A 21,039-nucleotide genomic window follows, 5' to 3' on the forward strand; every position below is an offset into this window, starting at 1 on the left:
GATTTTTATGTAAGCAATGGTATCTGCATAGAATACCTGAACCTACCTACAACAAGCATGTGGGAGATTTTCAACCCTTAGTCTAGCAAGAAAGAGTTTAATAATTGGAAGGCAGCTTTTCTTGTCAGAGTTTTGTTTGTTTTGCAAAAAGGGAATATATTCAATATTTTTTAAAAATGTTGTAAGGAGTACATTTCATGCCAGTATATATCTTCATGAGTGAGATATCGTCGGCAGCCGTCCGTCTCGAGAGACGATGGTGTAGCTTCTTAAGAGTCTATCTGCACCGCCGAGAATGGTTGTGCAGTCCGACTCGGGAGTGACACGGTATCTGTCTCCTCCCGTGTTGAATCGACATCTTGCGATGACGCTGGAGTGTCCTCTCCAGTGAAGCTGAAGCTACAGAGCCTGGGCAGGGTGATATGGAGGGTCTGCTGTTGCCCATGCAGCAGACCCCCCCTCTCTTCGCAGCTGAAGGGTCCAAGGGAAAGACGGAGTCAATACAGCTTGGCTTCAGGTGCGCCGCAGGAGTTGCCGGTGTTGACTACAACGTCAAACCGCCTTAGGGACTCCGGCTCCGGATTTTCTGTCGGGGTTTACTCCCTTAGCCTTTCCCCTGAAGAGGTATGCCGCAAGGCAGCGGAGGTTTTTTGGGGTCAGAGTTTTCCTTCTCTGAGTGAGATATCAAGTCTAAGATATTAGGAGAAAAACCATAAGAATAATGATGAAATTTCAAACATGAAGAAACTTTATTTACTTATTCGGATTTTATTTGGTTATTTTTATTTTTATAGAGAGGAGAAGAGAGGGAGAGAGCATGGGAAAGAAACATTGATGTGAGAGAGAAATACTTATTGGTTGCCTCTCCTACACACCCCAACCAGGGACCAAAACCACGACCCAGGCATGTGTCCTGATTGGGAATTGAACAAGTGACATATCACTTTGTACTATGACGCCCAACCAACTGAGCCACAGCAGTCAGGGCCATAAAGCAATTTTAAGTGTGTTGATTCATCCATTCATTTATTACAAACTTTTGTGTGTACCAAATGGTTCCTGTATGAGGTTTTAGGTTATTGGTAGGCACCCACCTATAAGATACTGCATTTGTACCTGAGGAATTTCCCAGTTAAACAGGATTGTCAGCAATATCAGTAAACATGTAGAGAGAGTGATGTGTTATAGAGAGGCATTTACAAAATATAATGTGATCAACAACCTCTTGGGGGGAATTTGGGTAGGTTTGTAGTTTAGGTAACATCTGAATTGGATCTTGAAGAATCAGCAGAAATTTGACCACTAGAAGAGGGTTGATCTATGAAAAGGAAGCTGCATGTGGCAGAACGAAACTGCTGGCTTCTGTTGGATCATTGTCCTAGTCAGGTACACCAAGGTGCTGGCCATTTCCTGTTCTCAGAACCAAGGATAGGGCCAATGGGATGTGGCCAGGAAACCACTCTGTGTACCCTGGCCCTCCAGGAGCAAATAAAAAGGCAGATCCAAGCTGAAAGCTGAAAAGCATTTTTATGTGACCTTATTCAGAGATACTGGCCTGGCTATGGTGTGAGATGTCCTCTGAGTGTGTCTTAATTGTTTTCCACATTCCATGTGGTGTTGTCTGGAACTGCTATGGACAGCCAACTCCATTCTGCTGAACAAAACCAGTGATTTGGAAAAATTACAGTTCTGGATGCCATCATTGACACTGCAAGAATACCCTCTTTAATGGTTAAGAAAAGAAAAAAAAGTTGGCCAGTGCACCAAATGAAGGAAAATCTCTTTGTCAGAGTAGAATGGGATATTCCTGTGGAAAGGAAATGGAATGCAACACTGAATAAATTTTAGATGATTTAGCCTGGATGGTGGCATCTTAGAAGGTTGTGTCTCTTTCTTTTTGAATAGTTATTTTAAAACAAAAATGACATGTTGTTTACTGTGATAACCACATGTTAGTACTGATACTACTGTTTTTAATGGCAATGTCCTCTGAAGAGCTGGTTAGTCAAAAACCAGATCCTTATGAACACTGAACTCCTCTTGCTAGGGACTCGTATAAACACAGACATTGGTAGTTCTCAATGATTGAATCTAAAGTAGAACATTGTGTGTCATTTTGTTGTATTTTTAGTACCCCTCTCTGAAACTGGCATGAAATTTTTCAGTTTCAGAAAGGAGGCCTTTTAACTCAAAAGTACTGCTAAATACCTCTTCTTAACATTTCATATTAAGGGAAAAGAAACAGGTGTAATATAAGTCTTTTACCACCCAGACAACCTTAGTGCCATGAATTTACTCTGTTTATCGGATCAGTAAATGAGTCCTCATCAATACAAATTACATGGTTTTCTTTTCTCTTATTTTATTATAATGAATGCCTTGAGTTTTCATAATAACAATTTTGGGCAGAGTTGGGCTAATAACATGTTTCTATAGGCAGGCTGAGGAGTATTCCCATGATGGTGGCTTATTCCCTAGAGAGCTTCCACTTGACCATTTCTATGATCCTTCACATTGTAACTTTCTCTACCACTTATACACAGTAAGAAGCACCACAGCTTGCACAACTATTTTTGCTGCTGCCATCATACACAAATGTTACCATATGATGAGGTCTGTCTGGAAAAAGTCCAACCATTGTTAATATAAGGAGAATGGTTTTCATGATATTACCGTAACCTGGCAGCCAAGGGGAGTGGACTGGAATGTGCATGCATGAATAATGATGCCTAGTCAGTGGGGGCAGTAGAAGCTATTGAGTGAGCATGTGGACTGTGTGGCTGTCACATTCAAAATGACTGAGCAGAGCAACAAATCTGCATCAAATTTTGCATTAAGCTTGAACATTCCTCCACAGAAACTATTCAGATGATTCAGAAGGCCATAGCTATGGGCAACAGGTGAGTGGCAGCTTCATCACTACAACACACCCACTCATTCATCACATCTCATGCAGTTTTTTAGAAACATCAAATCACCCAGGTGATTCAGCTCCCTACAGCCCAGTTTTGCACCCTGCATCATCTGGCTTTTCCCAAAACTAAAATCACCTTGGAAAGGGAAGAGATTTCAGACGATCAATGAGATTTAGGAAAACATGATGGGCAGCTGATGGCAATTGGGAGAACTGTGTGAGGTCCCAAGATGCCTGCTTGGAAGGGCACTGAGACATCATTGTCTATGTTCAATGTTTCTTGTATCTTGTATCTTCTTCAATAAGTGTCTCTAGTTTTCATAGAACATGGCTGGATACTTTCTGGACATACACCTTTGTGTATCAGGCAACTATGTATCAGGCAACAATGACCACATGAGGCAGAGAACATCACCCTACTAATTTTATAGATAGTATACATTGGGAGGCAAGCCTGATTCCAGAACTCTTAATTACTTTACTATCCTACCTTTCTAATAGAAGTGTCCTTGGGCTTCTTGGCAATAGCTAGATAGCTACAAAGGTGGGAAAAACAAATAATGCCACCTGTACAGATTCTACAATGGCTGGCTCATCAGCAAGAGATGTGCCTGTGTACAACAATCTTCACTATTTGGTAGAAGTACTTGGCCAGTCTTGCACAGAACCTGATTCTGAAATGTGTCATGTTTGCTAATGATGTTGTAAGCCACAGTGTCTTTGGGAGAAAATGTATACAGTTGCAACTAATACATAAAATTTACTGAGTCATAAAATTGGCACCTACAGGGACTTCTGGTCAAGATGGAGGAAGAGGTAGTAGATATATTTTGCCTCCTCGTGTAACTGTATAAAGAATTATACAACCATATCAAAAAAAAAAAAAAAAAAGCAACAACCAGAACCATCAGAAAATCCAGCTATATGGAAGTCTGACAACCAAGGATTTAAGAAGCCACATTCATCCAGACAGATAGGAGGGGCAGAGTCACAAAAATGGAGTAGAGAGGTGGTGTGATGCTGACAAGTGGTGGAGGCAAAATGGACAGTCCTGCATACATGTGTGGTGCATAAAAATTGGTAGAAATACCCTGGGAGTGAGCTATTCCAGCCCCAGGCCAGATTTCACAGCCCAGGGCTGCTGCAGAGGGGAGATAAACACCCATTACCTCTGGCTGTAAAAACCAGTGGGGATTGGGGCAGCAGATGAAACTGCCATATTTTTGCCACTTAAAGAACCCACATGGTTTTTAGAACATATGCAAACCCCAGAGCAGCAACTGGAATGGTGCCAATCACATATGGGAGGTGGATGAAGTGACTGGAAATAGGGTGAATGCTGGGAAAATTGCCAGAAGCTAAGCAGCAGCATTTTCCCCTTTCCAAGCCTCCCATCACAAACAGAGCCACAAAGTGGTGAAGCGGGTCACCACACCTTGCCAATTAACTAAGGCTCCATAGCCCACCTATCAGATGTAGAGTTCAAAACACTGGTGATAAGGATGCTCAGAGAACTCATAAAATATGGCAAAAAATAAAATAAAGGAAGAAGTGGAGGTTAAACAAAGTCAAAGAAAAATATACAGGGAACCAACAATGAAGGGAAGGATGCTGGAATTCAGATCAATGATCTGGAACAAAAGGAAGAAGTAAACTTTCAACCAGAACAGAAAGAAGAAACAAAAACACACAAAAAATAAATAAATAAAAACGAGAGGCTTAGGAACCTCTGAGATAACTTTAAATGTACCAACATCTGAATCATAGGGATGCTGGAAGGAGAAGAGAAAGGGCAAGAAATTGAAAAAATAAGGAAACAAAAGTTTCCTAATCTGACAAAAGAAATAGACATCTAAGTCTAGGAAGCACAGAGTCTCAAACAAGTTGGACTGAAAGAGGACCACACAAAGACACACCATAATTAAAATGCCAAAGGTTAAAGATAGAGAATCTTAAAAGCAGCAAGAGAAAAGAAGAGAGTTACTTACAAAGGAGTTCCCACAAGACTATCAGCTTTCTCAAAATAAACTTTGCAGGCAAGAAGGGACTGGCAAGAAGTATTCAAAGTGATGAAAAGCAATGACCGACAACCTAGATTACTATATCCAGCAAAGCTATCACTTAGAATGGAAGGGCAGGTAAAGTGCTTCCTAGACAAGGTAAAACTAAAGGAACTCATCATCACCAAGCCATCATTACATGAAATGTTAACAGGACTTATTTAAGAAAAAAGAAGATCAAAACTATGAACATTAAAATGACAATAAACCCACTACTATTAACAACTGAATTTAAAAAAACAAAAACAAAAACAAACTAAGAAAGGAACCAGAACAGGGACAGAATAATAGGTATAGAGATCATTTGGAGGGTTATCAGCTGGGAAGGGGAAGGAGAAGAAAGGGGGAAATGGTGCAGGAATCAGAAGCATAATTGGTAAGAACAAAATAGACAGGAGGATGTTAAGAATAGTATAATAAAGTGTGAAGCCAAAGAACTTATATGCACTACCCATCCGCATGAATTAAGGGAGTTGATTGATAGAGGGAAGGGAGCCCTGGTGGAGGAGGGCAAAGGGGGAAAAATTGGGACAACTGTAACAGCATAATCAATAAAATATTCTTAACAAATTGACACCTGCAGACTCAGAACCCTGGGCCAGTCTGACATAAGTGTTTTCAAAACCATAAAACTCATGAAGTACTAAAAACATTCCAGTGAGTTAAATCCCTGTTTCCTACAAGCCCCTTCAAGTCCTTGTCCGCTTATTGCTTAAGTCTTCAGGGCCCAGAGGCAAGCAGGGACCCAAACAGGTGATCACGGCAACAGAAAGGCCACTGTCTGGGGTCTAGCAGTTGTAGAACCAGTGAGACAAGAAGCAATTAGCAGAGAAGAGCTGGCTTCTTGGTTTTCCCTTACTTCCAGGTGAGTAAAGGGATTGAGGTGGCACTCTGAACACTCACGCAAGACTTCAGAATTACATGCTGGACATGGAGGTTTGTCTCTTCCTCAGATTAGCTTTCACCTCAGAACGTTTGGTAGAAACAGAATATGTCCATTGTCTGTTCATTATATGTATCAATTCCATTAAGTTATCACATTAAACTTTTGACCAGATCTTCATTCCCATAAGATTCTTTTCTGGAGATGACCATACTCCCTGACCTTCATGGGGAAGGAGTACTGTTCTATCACTTTCTAGGTAATCCCCCTCATTCTTTTTCCTTTCTCAGCCTGACCCTTTCAAATAGTCTCATATTATAACTCTCTGTTCCCAATGTGTTTATATGGGTATATAATGTTTATATGTTACATATAAGAGGGGGCCCCCCAAAATGGAATTATCTTCTGGAGGGCAGGTCCCTTGTAGAATAGGCTTCCACTGATAGGTGAGTGTTCTAGGAACCCATCTGTATCAGTGTATTAGCTAGAGTTGTTATGAGAAGCTGCATTCTGCTTCAGTGATTTTTTTTTTTTTTTTTGAAGACGCTTACACTGCATTTGCCCATTTCATGATGGGTGATTTACAAGTACACCTGCCCACACTGAGCTAAGTGTTGAGCAGTTTTTGAACAGAAAGAGTATGACTCTTGTGCCCCACCACACCACTATTCACCGGAGTTCCAACTGATTGACATTTTTTGCCCCCAGATGAAAATAGTCCTCAAAGGGAAATGTTTTGCCAATGTGGAAGAGGTGAAACAAAAACTAGCAGAAGTACTAAAAGGCATCAAAATCGACAAGTTCAAATACTGTTTTGAGCAGTAGAAAAAATGTCTCAATAGGTTTATTGCATCAAATGGAGAGTACTTTGAAGGTAACTGGAGTTTAAACATGTAAGAATAAATACAGATTTTTAAATAAATAAATTTCAGATTTTGGGTCCCCCCTCATATGTATATAAATATAAAACATTCATATGTTGAATCTCCAGGAGTTATGCAAATATGGTTTAGTTTAGGTAACTATTTCTTTTAACTGAGTCTCATTTTGATCCTTATCCACATCCTTCTCTATGATTGAATATTTTCCTTTTAAAATGTGTGATGCAGAGAGCTTTCTGGTGGAATGGATATAACAGGGAAGTAAAACTCTTTAGAATCATTCTCCTTATAAAAGCTTGTCCTTAAACGTGGTAGATGAACCCACTTTAACTGCATGTGAATATAAAAAAGCTAAAGTGTTCTGGAAAAATCTATAGATTTGTTTAAAAATTGGGAGATGTTTGGTAACTGCAAAAAAAGGAAGTGAAAAGGATAACATCATAAAAAGCTAACGTGTACCCCCAGAAGTGACAATTGTTAATATGACCTCATATTTGCCTTATAGTTTCAATACAAGAAATAAAATATTATAGATTAAGTTAGATTCTTCTTATAGTCATAGGACATCTGCTAAAACAAAGGACATTTTCTAATTCATAAACTATGGATTCTTTTTCTGTGTGTCTCCTATCTTTCTACCTATACATTCATCTACCCACCCACCCATTTCTCTATCTACCTATTGATCTATCATCTCTCTATATTAATGGACCTTACAGATATTTATTGGCTATATTGAGATGACTTGGATCAGAGAATAAAACTGATTTGTTCCATGTCAAAACACTTCATATGTTTTAAATTTTACCATGGCCCAGCAGAGTTTGAAATTACACACCTCTGGGGGGCGTGTAATGAAATGGTTATCAAGCATTGTACTTCATTTACTCAGGTCTGTAGTTAAGCCCCTAATGAAGAAGGGTGAAGTGCCTAAATCCCAAAACCCTTTAGTTGTTGGTAAAATCTGAGTGATGGTACTCGTCACCTCCTCACGCAGTTCTTTACAGACAACAGTGTGTATGGAGAAGCCATTCTGAAAATCCAGCAACACCGTTTGAACATAGGTGGCACCTCCATCAGTCCTACTGTGGACAACTAGACTTCCTATGTTATCTTCAGCAGCTCATTACTGCTTGTGGGACCCTGAGGGGCACAGGGTATTCTTGTTTTAAAAATTTGTTGAGGTGAGAGGCAGTGTCATGTTCATCTCTTCCTGCTGCACATCACCTTCACAGTCCAATGAAAATGAGGGGTATTTAAAAAATACTTGTCGTTTGAATGAAGAGGGGAATGACATAAAACTGGAATTAACATGGGGCAAATGACATGTGATAGCCAGAGTCATTATTTTAGACTCCTGAACTGAAAAATTCTCAAGAATTATACTTATAGATTGACCACAGGGAAATAAATTTCCATGAAATTTTATTCTGAATGAGAGAGGCCATGGATTCCTTCCCTGTTCATCTTTCTTATCTCAAGTGCTATGACTTTTGCTCAGTTTTGCAGCCCCCATCACAGCCCTCTGTTACAGGTAGAGAATTCTTCTCAGTGCACTATTTCCTTAATCTCCTCCACTTCAAAGAACAGTTAACAGTTTCACTCATCTCTTTGAGGAGCTAGGAAGATCTTGCTGTATCAGTATGATTCTTGCTTCTCTCTTCAAGGCAAATTTTATTTCTATGGTATTGAATTAAAAATAATATGAATGTTGTATTTGATAGTATTGCACACACCTCCACAGTGCTGATAAGTCACTTTGCATATGTTTATTTGAAACATTGGTATGTGTATTTTGGAAGGCTATGTGCTCTTGAATTTATAGCAGACTTCATTGCTTATATTTTAAAACATTACTATTGTTTCATGTTTGGTATTGCTGAACAGAAATGAATTTTTTCTCTGCATTTTCTACTTCCCTATCATGTCACTGCTTCCTACATGTTCCATATAGCAGTAGTACTGGAAGAAAAACACAGAAAGTCATTATTCAAAATAAAACAAACAAAACAATAAGGTTTAAAAATTCAATTATAGTTGCCATACAATATTATATTGGTTTCATGTGTACAACCAGGTGATTAGATATTTATATATCTTAAAAACAATCACCATACATCTAATACCTACCTGATACCTTACGTAGTTACTACATTATTATTGACTGTGTTCCCTATGCTGTACTTCACATCACTGCGACCATTTTTATAACTGGAAATTTATACTTTTCAATCCACCCCCCCAATCCTTCTGTAGATAATGCAGTTAGTATCTGAACCCTGGGTTTTCAATGTGATGTCAAAAAAAGTTCATTTCATGTTAATCAATAATTTAACAATTGATCCCTATCCTAAACATAAGAATGAGTAGCCCTGGCCAGCATGGCTCTGTTGGCGGGACCTTGTCCTGCAAACAGAAAGGTTGCTGGTTCCTGTCCTGTTGGGGCACATGCCTGAGTTGTGGGTTCAGTGCTCAGTCCCTGGTTGGGGCACTTGCAGAAAGCAACCAATTGAGTTTTTTTACATCAGTGTTTCTCCCCCTCTCTTTCTCCCTCATTTTCTCTCTCCCTAAAATAAAATCAAAATAAAAATAAATTTAAAAAAATGAAGAGAAAATTTTGCATATAACTATTAATTTTATGTGTAACTGTTTTCTTCTGATCTGATACCTTTAATCATTACATATAGTGTCTTCATTCTCTTAACTGTTAAATCCTCGATAGGATTTTTAATAAGTTTTTGGATCATTTGATTACTTTATCTGTAATAGTGTAATACCTCTACTAGATTCCACTGTGTCATGATTCAGTTACATTAAAACTGCCAATAACTGGAATTAAACTGTACAGACTCAATTTCACTTCTGAGTTTGGGTTTTGGAAAATAAAGACTCAAAAACAAATTCATCCTAGGTATATAATCATAAAAATAAATTTCTAGAGTTTCTCATGCTAAGTCTAAGGTAATCTGCCATGAGAAATCATGCCTTTTCCTGATAATGCACCTTCAGTTTTATTTACTACTCACTTTCTAAGGAAGAATAATTTACTAAAACTTTAGCAATACAACAAATAGTTATGTTACACAGAAACTGCACTTTCACCTAATCACTAATTATGAAGTATAGAACACTTTGTGACATAAATAAGCAGAGAGTTATTGGTAACTGGAAATGATGGACTAATCATTTCTTGTAGGAAATACTGAAGACAACAGGATTTTAGTCTGATTCCATCTGAGGGAAGATTGTTTTCGAAGACGGAGCAGACTCTCTGGGTCTGGATCAGTGGTGCTGGAACAGCACTAGTTCCTTGGTGAATCTCAGCAATATCTGCCCACACCTTCCTGCCCTCCCTCTGGGCCTGAGGTTGACATGAGGAAGCCTGCACAGGCGTGAAAGTTACCTGCTGCTTCCACCCACATGTCCATAGGTGGAAGCAATGTAACGTGTATGTGCTGGAGTTTAACAAGGTAGGCACTTGGACATAATCATCTCTCAGGTGAGAGAGTAGTATATCTCCCACAAAGCACTAAAGGCAATGCAGGTTTGAGCTGAAGGTGATTTTCTAGCTGTGCAAATTGGTATTTTCTTTCTTTCTTTCTTTCTTTCTTTCTTTCTTTCTTTCTTTCTTTCTTTCTTTCTTTCTTCTTTCTTTCATTCTTTCTTTCTTCCTCCCTTCCTTTCTTCCTTCTTTTATTTCTTCCTTTCTTTCTGCTTCAATTTTCTTAAATCTCATTTTCTTTATTTTTTACTATAGGGATGATCATGCCCATTTCAAGGGATGGTTGGGACTCACTGAGGTAGCAGAAAATGCCCAGAATGTGGCTGGGCTTGTAGAAAGTCATCAGCACACAGCTGTGGCTCTTAATATTGAGTATTGTGTGTAGGCAGTTTTATGTGGGCTCCCATATTTATTCCCTACATTAACAGCTACTATTATGGACTCTATTTTTCATATGAAGGAAACAAAGTTTGAAGCTGCATAATAACTTGATTGAGGTTGAATTAAATTAAATGGTGAGGCTGGGATTGGACACCAGACTTCCCCACCCTACATGGGAGGCTTAAGCACATTACACTGGGTAAAACCAGCATCTCCATGTGCTGTCCTGCTTAGGTAGGAAACTCTCCAGTTCTCTCTCCATGATTTTCAGTGCATCTCTGCTAATGGCGGTCATTTGGCCAAAGGCAATGGCCTATCCTAACAGACAGACCTTGTTTTGGCCTTGTTTTATAAAGGAGAGCTCAATTTGAGAAGCTGAATTAAGCTGAATGAAGAAGATCAGGACAATGTTGGGGTTTCCACATCACTCCGAGTGGAACCTATTTGTGGTGTCTCGCACTAGATGCTGGTATTGAGAGCACCAACTTCCTGGGGCAGCTGTGGCACCAGCCCTGCCTGGTTCCTTCTCCTCGTCCATGGTTGTCTCCCACTTCCTGTCATGCTGTGGTATCTCAGTGTTCTTCCCAACAAAACCCAATTAGGTTTTGATATTTTAAGAGAAAGCGCAATATATTGGAACAATAGCACACTTAGAGATAATTTGTATCAAAGAGCAAATATGTTAATCACACCATTGTATGTGTGTATTTCTGGGCATAAAGTCCAGGATTCTGCTGCTATGACAAGTGTCTCTAGGTGATTCTGAGCTGTTGGTCTAAATGTTGAAAACCATGTTCTAGGAGTTTCTCCATCACTTCAGAGTCCACAGCACTGTCTCCCTGAGTCTGCTGAAAGATATGTGTTAATCTGAGGAACCCAGTTCATGCTCAAGTATAAGTGGCTGATGACTTGTTAAAACTTGCTGCTATACTTTTAACACCAGAGAGTGAATAAAATGACATTTTCAGTACTGTGGAAGGTAACAAGGTCTTATATAGTCCCTGGTAATATCTGGTACATAGACTTCTTCCACTGGTCTCGGCCCCAGTGACCTTTGCCAAAATAGCTACAAACCATGTTGTATGAGATGTGTGTGGGCGGGTCCATACAGTATAGAAAAGCATCACTGAGGCTAAATAGGTGATATTTATGTTCTGAAGGGCAGGCCTAGGGGGACTAATCCCCTAAAATGGGATTTTTCTCTTTTTATTGACCAAGATTGAAATAGACCCTTAAAAGTCAATTGGATGTTTGACCTGCATGTGAATGAAATGGACCTGGGGCCCTTCCTGTGAGGACTGTGACCTCGGGTTAGGGCGGAAATTGCTTTGTCATAACATTGAAGACACTCTCCAGTGATAAAATCTCATTTCTAATCATCCACTAAGACAGAAGTGTTAATAGGTTTGCTCTTTCATGTAGGATTGATTTCAATTTGTTGTTTTCCTTCAGTCTTGATAATATTCTTGCTCATGATTTACAGCTCAGAGGCCAAATGCACCATATCATCTCTAGTTGATAACGAGGGTGTCATCTCTAGTTGATAACGAGGGTAAGTAACGATGAAGCTGAAGTGCTAAAGTCAGTGGCCTGCCTTCACTGTGCACAGAATCATGGAACCTACAAGGTTGAGGTCCTCAAATGTGGCTATGTTACCTAATTTACAATAAGTAAGTCTGCACATAAGGGTTTGGAAGGAAAAAAAGAAGGAAGTGAGGGAGGAAGGGTAGGATAGAAGGAAGGAAGGAAGAAAGAATAGAGAGAGAGAGAGAGAGAGAGAGAGAGAGAGATTGATTCAACTCAAAGTTTCAAATACTCCAACTATTGCCCACTCAACTCATGTTCATTGGAAAATTATGAAACCCACCCACATTTTGATGTGTATTACTTGAGTCACAGTGACAAAAATGATACCCACATCCTTTTAAATGCACAGGTATTAAGGAATTTCCATGGAGGCCTCTCTCCCAGGAAGAAGCTAAGAGTTGTGACAAGTTTGGTGAATAACTGGCTGTGTGGGGTGTGGTTGGAGAGGACATTGCCCATCCAGCAGGGAGATGGCCACAGTCAGCCAAGATTTGTTGGGTAATCATGTAAATGCAGCAATAGGCAAGGTGCTGTTGGGAATCAAGATAAAGGGGAGGACTTCTGCCCTTTGGAACTCTGCATCTAAGTGGGAAAGCAATAACACATGACAGGACAGGTAAGAAACTAGTATAGTAGGACAAGTGAGGAGTTTTTTGAGAAGGTGCTACAGAATGGAAGGTGAGTGAGATGACTGCAGGTTGATGCAGTCAGAGAATTTCCATGATGGGCTGAGATGTGAGGAACACACTGTTAAGCTTATTTTGAAAGAAAGGAAGAAATTACAGGAAACCTGGGCACTTCCAGGTCCCTGTATCCTCAGGGTACAGCAGAATTGGAATATTTACAGGCTAGTGAGATGCTGCCAGTCTCTCCCAAAGCTGTTTCCCAGGAAGCCATCCTTGTAGGGGCAGCATTTGTTGAGAGGAACACCTTCAGAAACAGTATTTAACTTCACGGATGGTCCACAGAGGCACAGACACCCTCTTTCAGCCACATGTGGAGAAATGGTGAACACAAACGAGCAAACCTGAATGTGTAGAACTGTAAAGAAAAAAAAAAAAACTACATGGATCATTTTACAATCTTTAAATTATTATAGCTAAGAGAGTTATTTTCTCCAAAATACATTTGCTTAAAAAATTGGGCAGTATAAAAGTACACTTTAGGGAGCACTTAAATGCTTTTTATTTGTGTTCGTGGAAGAAGCTGAGCTGCACACAGAGGTATTTGGATTCTTAGGGAAACAATTAAATCATTAGTGTATTTATATATAATGCTAATTATATATAAATATATAAAATATAAACATATAAAATATATAAACATTAGATATAAAAGGGACAACCAGTTGTGAGTAAAACAAACCAATCGCATATTACTCAAAAGGAAAAAGAATATCCTGTTTTGCCTTGCTCATCTCATGTCCAGTAGCCTTGGCACACTGTAATGGAGCAGCGCTTTCCCCTCCAGAAGCAGCGGCATTTTAGTGAATAAGATGCCTTATTTTCAGTACATAATAAATGTGGGGCCATTCCAGCTGAGTGGAGCTATCTGAGTGGAAGGTCATCAACCTCGCCATTAGAGAGGCTATTGTTTCTAATGATAGTCCCTTTTAACTTTGGCGATCACTGCACTCAAGTCAGTTAAAGAGGTGATCTGTCCGCACTCACAAAACATTTTATGTTGCTGCGTCCATGGAATGTGGACAAAAGAGGTGGCCTGACTGATGGAATGATTTTTCAGGTGTGTAAGTGGCCATGTCTGACCAACATGATATCTCCCAGCGGGACACTTCTGGTGAACTTTTTCATAGGCAACAATGAGTAGTTGGGTTTGTTTTCTTTCCCTCACCTCTGTTCAGGTCATATTGAGGGATTTGAAGTAATTCACAGATGAAGGAGATTGACCAGAGGGTCAGGTGTGAGGGGACATTAGCCCCAACTGATACACACCCACAATCAGATCCTTCTCCTGATGATCAAAGTCCCGTGGTAAGAGGGGGTATGGAAAGAAGCACTGGCAGTTTCAAAACCATAGGAATAGGAGGCAGCATTGCCTAATGTAAGAATGAATGTTGCCTGTTGTCTCATTTTTTTCAACTTAATACACATTATTGTTTTGAGCAGTTTTAGGCTTTTAGAAAAATTGAGAGGAAAATACAAAGTTACCATATATCCCTTCATAGCCCTCTACCTGTCCCTTATTATTAATTCTTTCATTGATGTGGTACACTTCATCAACCAATATTAATGCAATAGTATTAACTAAACTTCATTGTCTACATTAGGGTTCACTCTTGGTGTTGTATATTCTATGGCTTTGGACAAATGTGTAATGGCATGTGTCTATCATTATAGTATCCTACAAAGTAGTTTTAATGCCCTAAAAATCCTCTGAGCTCTGCTTGTTCATCCCTCCTCGCCCCCAAACCCTGAAAACTACTGATGTTTTTACTATTTCCATAGTTGTGCCTTTTCCATAAGGTCATAGAGTTGGAACCTTATAGTTTGTAACCCTTTCAGATTGGCTTTTTTTTCCCCACTTGGTAATATGAATCTACATTTCCTCCATATATGTTCATGGCTTGATAGCTCTTTTTTAAACACATTAAATTCCATTGTTTGGATGTATCACAGTTAACCTCTTCACTTACTGAAGGATATCTTGGTTGCTTTTACATTTTGGCAATTTTGAATAAAGCTACTATAAAAACCTGTGTGTAGATTTTTGTGTGGTAATATTTTCAATTCATAGGGTAAATATCAAGGAGCATGATGGCTGGTTCATATATTAAAGGTTTTGTAAGAAAACTGACAAACTGTTTTCCAAAGTGGCTGTGCCATTTTGCAATCCCACAGGCAATGAAAGTCCCAGTTGCTCTACATCCTCAATGAATTCTATACAATGATTTTAAATCTGATCACATCAAACTTATTTGGGATTTGTAATATATCACATTATTTCTGAGAACTTACTCATGAATGATAGTGATAATGATCAATTATTCTTTGTTGCACATTTTTTTTTCTTAAAGAGAATTCTTGAAATTCATATGAGAGGTACTTTTAACAGAAGAGAATGATCAAGTAAAACTGCAATTGTCTAAGTAAAACATGTGTTTTTATTTCTGAAAGAATGTGGCATTATGTCATATTGATTGATATTCCAAATTTTCTCAACAGAAGTAAGATGGGTATTTAAATGTCAATGTCAGTACCTGAAACTTTAGTGTCTTTTACAACAAAAATAATCTGTTTGAAGGCTATGTTTGAAAATGAAGGGCTACTTATAACAACAATACATTTTGAAAAAACCTATTTTCTAATGGATTTGCAAGGAGATTTTAGCAATGTTTACCTTTTAATAGAAGTAATTTGGGAACAATTTGGCATCAAAGACCCAATGTTGTAGATTGCTGCCTTACGTTATGCTGTGCCCAGTGAGATCACCAGGTTTGAGCATCACAACAAGGAGACCAAACTGTGACTTAGGATCTCAGAAGGTCAGTGAGAAGAACCTAGATCTGCTGCCGTAATCTGTCTCTCAAAGCAAGAGAGACAGATTATAGAGGTACATGGAGCAACCCAGGCAAATGTTGTGAGGACCATGGGGACAGAATGGGGGTCAGAACACTAGGTCTGCTGAACTATTCAGAAACACTTATATGTAGATAGAAAAAAAGTACATTGATTGCCTAAGATAACTCTTTTAAAATAGAATTCAGCCTCTTTCTTATCGTAATCTTATGTTATTCTGTTAAATTTTATTTTATTTTTAGTATAGCTTTTAGAATCATTTAGTTTCTTTTTCTTCATTTTATTGTCACCAACATGGTCCATCTGATGTTCTAGGTAATTTAGTAGGACATGAATAAGCATTAGCTTGATACTTAAACATTGACTTTTTAGCTATGTAAAATCAAATGAGTTAATAAGCTAAAGAATTGGCAGAAATTGCAATGAAAATTTACAGAAGTTTTACTTTTTATTTCTTGTCAGATTTGATGCATTCATACATTTTTTATGTCACTAAACTGGTGCACTTTTAGTGTTATAAAAGTAAAAAGTAAACATATTGTTACATTGTATTTTATGGCTGTGTAGTTATAAAGTGTTGCATAATTAAAACCTAAACCTTTTTGCTACCTGTTAAGTTAAAAAAATTATATTAGCATGACTACAAATAAGAATAGTATAAAGAAGGAAAAAAATGTTCCAGGACATGTCTCTCCACATTGTCTTAGTCCATTTGGGCTGCCATTAATTGCACTTATGACAGCAGAACACATATGTCCTCAGTACCAAATGCTATTTCCACCCAAGTGAGCCTGAATTGGAGCAAAAGTTGGTGTAGAAACAGGAAAAGGTATATATAAAAGAAGAATACTTGAAATATGAATAGGAGGAAATGAAGCATTGCAGCTGATTCAAACCTACCAAGCTGTCCTAAGGGACCCATTTGTCCCCTGAGATTTGCTCAAAATATGCCCAAAGGCTTTGTGTCTCAATGGCAATTCTTATTTTTGAGCTAAATTGTACCATGTTATTATAATTTTGACAGTCATTAAAAAATAAAACAATTTTGCTTTATAGTAAAATATTTTCACCTGATTTAGAGTACCTCTCAAAAAACATTGAAATTTGAACCTCTCTGAAAAAACAAACATTTAAATATGCTGATTCTGTTGCCAGGCAACAAATTCTTAATCATTTCACTTAGAAGTTAGCATAACAACTTTTATTATCTTGCAGAAGTTGACTTTGGGGAAAATCACATGCATCTTACAGAAATTTGTTCAAGCCAGGGAATAATGTTTTGATTTTCAACTAAAGTGTAAATGTTGCTTTGAGTTTTGTGACAATTCAAAGTATTCTATTGTTTGGACAGCTGCCATTTTAAATAAATGCATCACTGCCCTAAGTTATGATAATCTTCTGTAGATGGCAAAGTTGAGATTTATGACTTATGATGGGGGAAACAAGTTGTTTAAAATTTCTGTTCTTCTACATCTTGACCGTGTCAATTATTCAAGATTTTTACCACCCGAGTTGTGGGTATGGAAAAAGAAGTAGGAAGAAATAAGATAGAAAAGCTAAATATCAAAAAAGATATGATACTGTCTGTTTCAAGGTGTTTCAGAAATATAATTACATAGCTACACATGAGGTGCGGTCTTTTCTCTACCCCATTAATCTGGGCTGGACTTTGACTAGTCTTGACCCATCAAACATGGTCGAGGCATTGTCATGAGTTCTCAGTCTGGTCTTCAACAGGTGTGCCAGTTTTTTCTCTTGTCTCTAGAACTATGCCACCATCTGGAAATGATTGTCCACTCTGTTGGTGAGTGAGAAGCCAACTAGCTGAATTTCAAGTTGCCCACAGGCAAATTACTGATTGACACCAAGACATAGTGTCCAGTTGAGCTCAAACTAAATTGAATTCATACTTGCTGTTCTAAACCACTCAATTTTGAAGTGGTTTGTTAGGTAGCAAAAGTGAACTAACTGAGAAGTGGATACCTTGAAGTAAAATAATGAAAACAACAGCAAATACTAAAGATCTGACATTGGATGTGGGGGAAGGTAGTGAGTGAAGGCTTGGGACAAAGGCTGGAAAGTTATGTGTAATTTATTGGTGGAGGCTGGTTGAAAAATTGTACACAGTGCTGGAGTAATGGTGGCCCATTTCTAAATATAGAAGCAAAACAACTTTGAAAATGTGTTCTCTGAAAACCCACATGAAAGAAAATGTACCTCAGGAACTTGTGGACCTTGCCATGTGATGTCCTGACAAAATGTCAACAGTGTATGTTTGCTTCTTTCAGCTGTCTATGGTAAGATATAGGAAGAGTGAGATGAATTAAAGAAAACATTATAGTAGTCCCTCTCTATATCACGGTTCACTTATCGTGGCCTCACTGTGTTGCAGGATTTTTAAAGATATTATATTTAATTATTTATCATGGATTTTTCGCTATATCGAAAGATTTTGCGGTACTGTATATGTATGTTGTTAAAGTTACATAGGTTTAAGAGTGTAGAATATGTTTAAGAACATAAGTAGTGTTTATAAAAGTGTGGAAAAGGTTAATAAGGGAGTGGGAAAGGTTAATAAGGGACTGGGAATGATTTATAAGTGTGTGGGAAGGGTTTATAAATCCTTAAAATATATATAAACACTAAAATAAATGTAAGGTTCCTACTTCGCAGATTTTCACCTATTGCGGGGGTGGGGTGGGGTGGTGTCTAGAACCTAATTCCCTCAATAAGTGAGGGAATACTGTATTTAATTTGCACATGAGATTTTAAGGGAATTTAGAGTAGGTGGAGCTTGCTGGTTTGGAAAATAAAACAATTTCTCATTTTTAGAATCCACAACTGGTAATAATAGATTCTTAAAGTAAACTGAGACCTGGAGGTAAATCTCAAGTCAAGTGTGAGTTGTGACACCTTTGTTCAGACTCCTGAAATATGAAAGGTGGTGCTCTCAGTGATACAAAAGTGCTTCAAAGGTTCTTCAGAGTTTAGTCTACCAGAAGATCAATCACAAAATAGTTGTAAGAATATATTGAGAAAGACACGTCTCCAAGTCATTGAGGGTGTGACTTTGGTTGACTGAAGAGGACTTACTTGTAAAATATAAAGAGACCCCGAGACTTGACAAGTTATGTGTGAAAATGTGAAACTAGCTTGGACTAGAACAGACTGAGCTTAATGAAACTGTGGAGTGGCCTTTGGCTCTTGGTTTTCCATGGGCAGAAAACAAGTTGAGGAAGGTGCTTATCTGCCAACCCAGCCATTTCTTATAGAAAAGAAGGATGTCTTGGAGGATGGCTATAACAGCTTGGTGGGAAAAACTAAGAGTCAGAAGAGTGACAGACAAGGGGGTGTCCACCCAGGAGTGGAAGAGAACACTAAGATGGGGCTTCTAGAAGAATGATGAACTTCAAGGTCACTTCCAGGGAGTATAGCCAGGGAAATGCAGTTAGTATGCATGGGCAGGATTTCAGAATTATTGTAGACCAGGAATTATACTGTGTCTCTATTCTTCTTTTAATTGAGAGTGTCTTTTACAAGTGGCCCATACCCCATTGTTTCCTGGCATGCAAAGGACAGATAACCAATATTTAAAATTTTAGGTCTCTGAATAATGATGGGTTGTATTCAAGGAGTTCCATGTGGACATGCTGTGACTGATAAGATCCTGGACCTTGAACTTGAGGTTTGGTTGGACAGGGCATTGGAGCCTTTGGTTGGGGCAAATAAATTTTATAATAGGAGAGATGCAGATCATTGGGGTGAGAGAGTGAGTCATAATTGGTTGTTGCAGTAGTGGTCTCCACTTGTTCAAACCTCTCTTGTTGTGACCCATTGTGAGTCAGAGTTGGGCCATTGAACTTGCTTTGGTCAATGGGACAAGAACACATTTAATGCAAGCACAGACCTTAAAAGTATTTGAACAGTGGAACTTGCCTTCTCTGCTGATCATGGAATGCTGCCACGAGGCTAGGTGATCAATGATGAAAAACCCATGGTTTTGTCCCTCCCAACATTTCAGCTGACAGTCAGCCAGTGGACAAATATGTGAAAGAGGTCACAAAGGCAAATAAATGCTACTACAGTGCCATGAGCAAAATACGTTCCTTGTTAAGGACAGAACTTTAGATTAAAATGCTCTGGATTGCTTTGGAATTTCTATGTCTTAGATAACTTTGTTACCACAGACAATCAAGGAGCACCAGGGAGTTTCCCTCATTGGCCAAGATGGCACAGAAGGGGGTTCTTACACTGAGTGCCAAAGGCTAGAAAGGTGAATGGATAGGGCCTGAGCACACAAAAAGGTGGCAAGATAATTGAATAAAGAAGTCCTTCCATATCTATCCTTATAAGAATTGTGGGCTTGAGCAAGGACATAGATGGTCTTTGAGATGGGAGTCCACTATTCTAGTTCACAGCACCTGAATAAACCTCTTTCCTTTTGTACCAGCACTTGTATTACAAATATTGCTTTCATTGTGGCAGCCAACCAAACCCACTTATTTGGTTAGAATTTCTTTAAAGCTTATTGATCAAAAATATATGTATGCTTTTAATTTGTATATGGTGAGACATACTGTCCCTTCTCTGTGTATCCAGAGCTTATTTTGGTAAAGATTCTATTGAAGTGTATGATAATCAAGATAGAAAGTTGAAAAAATGTGCCTAAAAGTACCCTTTGGCCAGAATTCCCATATAACACTTTCTTCATTGCTTCATTCATAAGGTTAGGCCTGGCATGTGTTAAAAAAACATGATTTATTTTAATTCTGTTACAATTCTTGTTGAATATTTAAATATTTCTTTATCCTTATTTGCATGGAGACAAATCTATATGTTCGAGCTGTTTATTGTATTTGCTAATATATAGTATAGGCGTTGTTGATGTAGGAAAGTCCAAACCTGAGAGAATTTTTTTGAGCTTATTTGAGCCAAAACTGACAACAGTTGCTAGAAAGCCAGATCTAAATGCTCCAGAAAAGGATAGTTTGCAGTTTCTTTTAAGCACTTGAAATTAAAGAGGAAACATAAGGAAGATTTCTTGAAGATGGGAGAAAGAAAGGTGAATATTGGATTACACAGGATAGTTAAGTTTATGTGCTCTCTTGATGGTGGTCCGCTTTAGAAGCAGGGGTCTAAAAGGGGTATTTCAAAGATATGTTAACAGAGATGCACAGAAACAATGGACAGGTTGTGCTTAAGATGAAGATAAGCCCTTTACTAAAGAAGTTATAGGCCTAGGGCATGACAACCCACCATGATCTGCTCAGTTAGGGATTTATGATCAGATCACCC

This window comes from Furipterus horrens, unplaced genomic scaffold, assembly GCF_987537825.1.
Source record: "Furipterus horrens unplaced genomic scaffold, mFurHor1.1.pri manual_scaffold_2, whole genome shotgun sequence".
NCBI lineage: Eukaryota > Metazoa > Chordata > Mammalia > Chiroptera > Furipteridae > Furipterus > Furipterus horrens.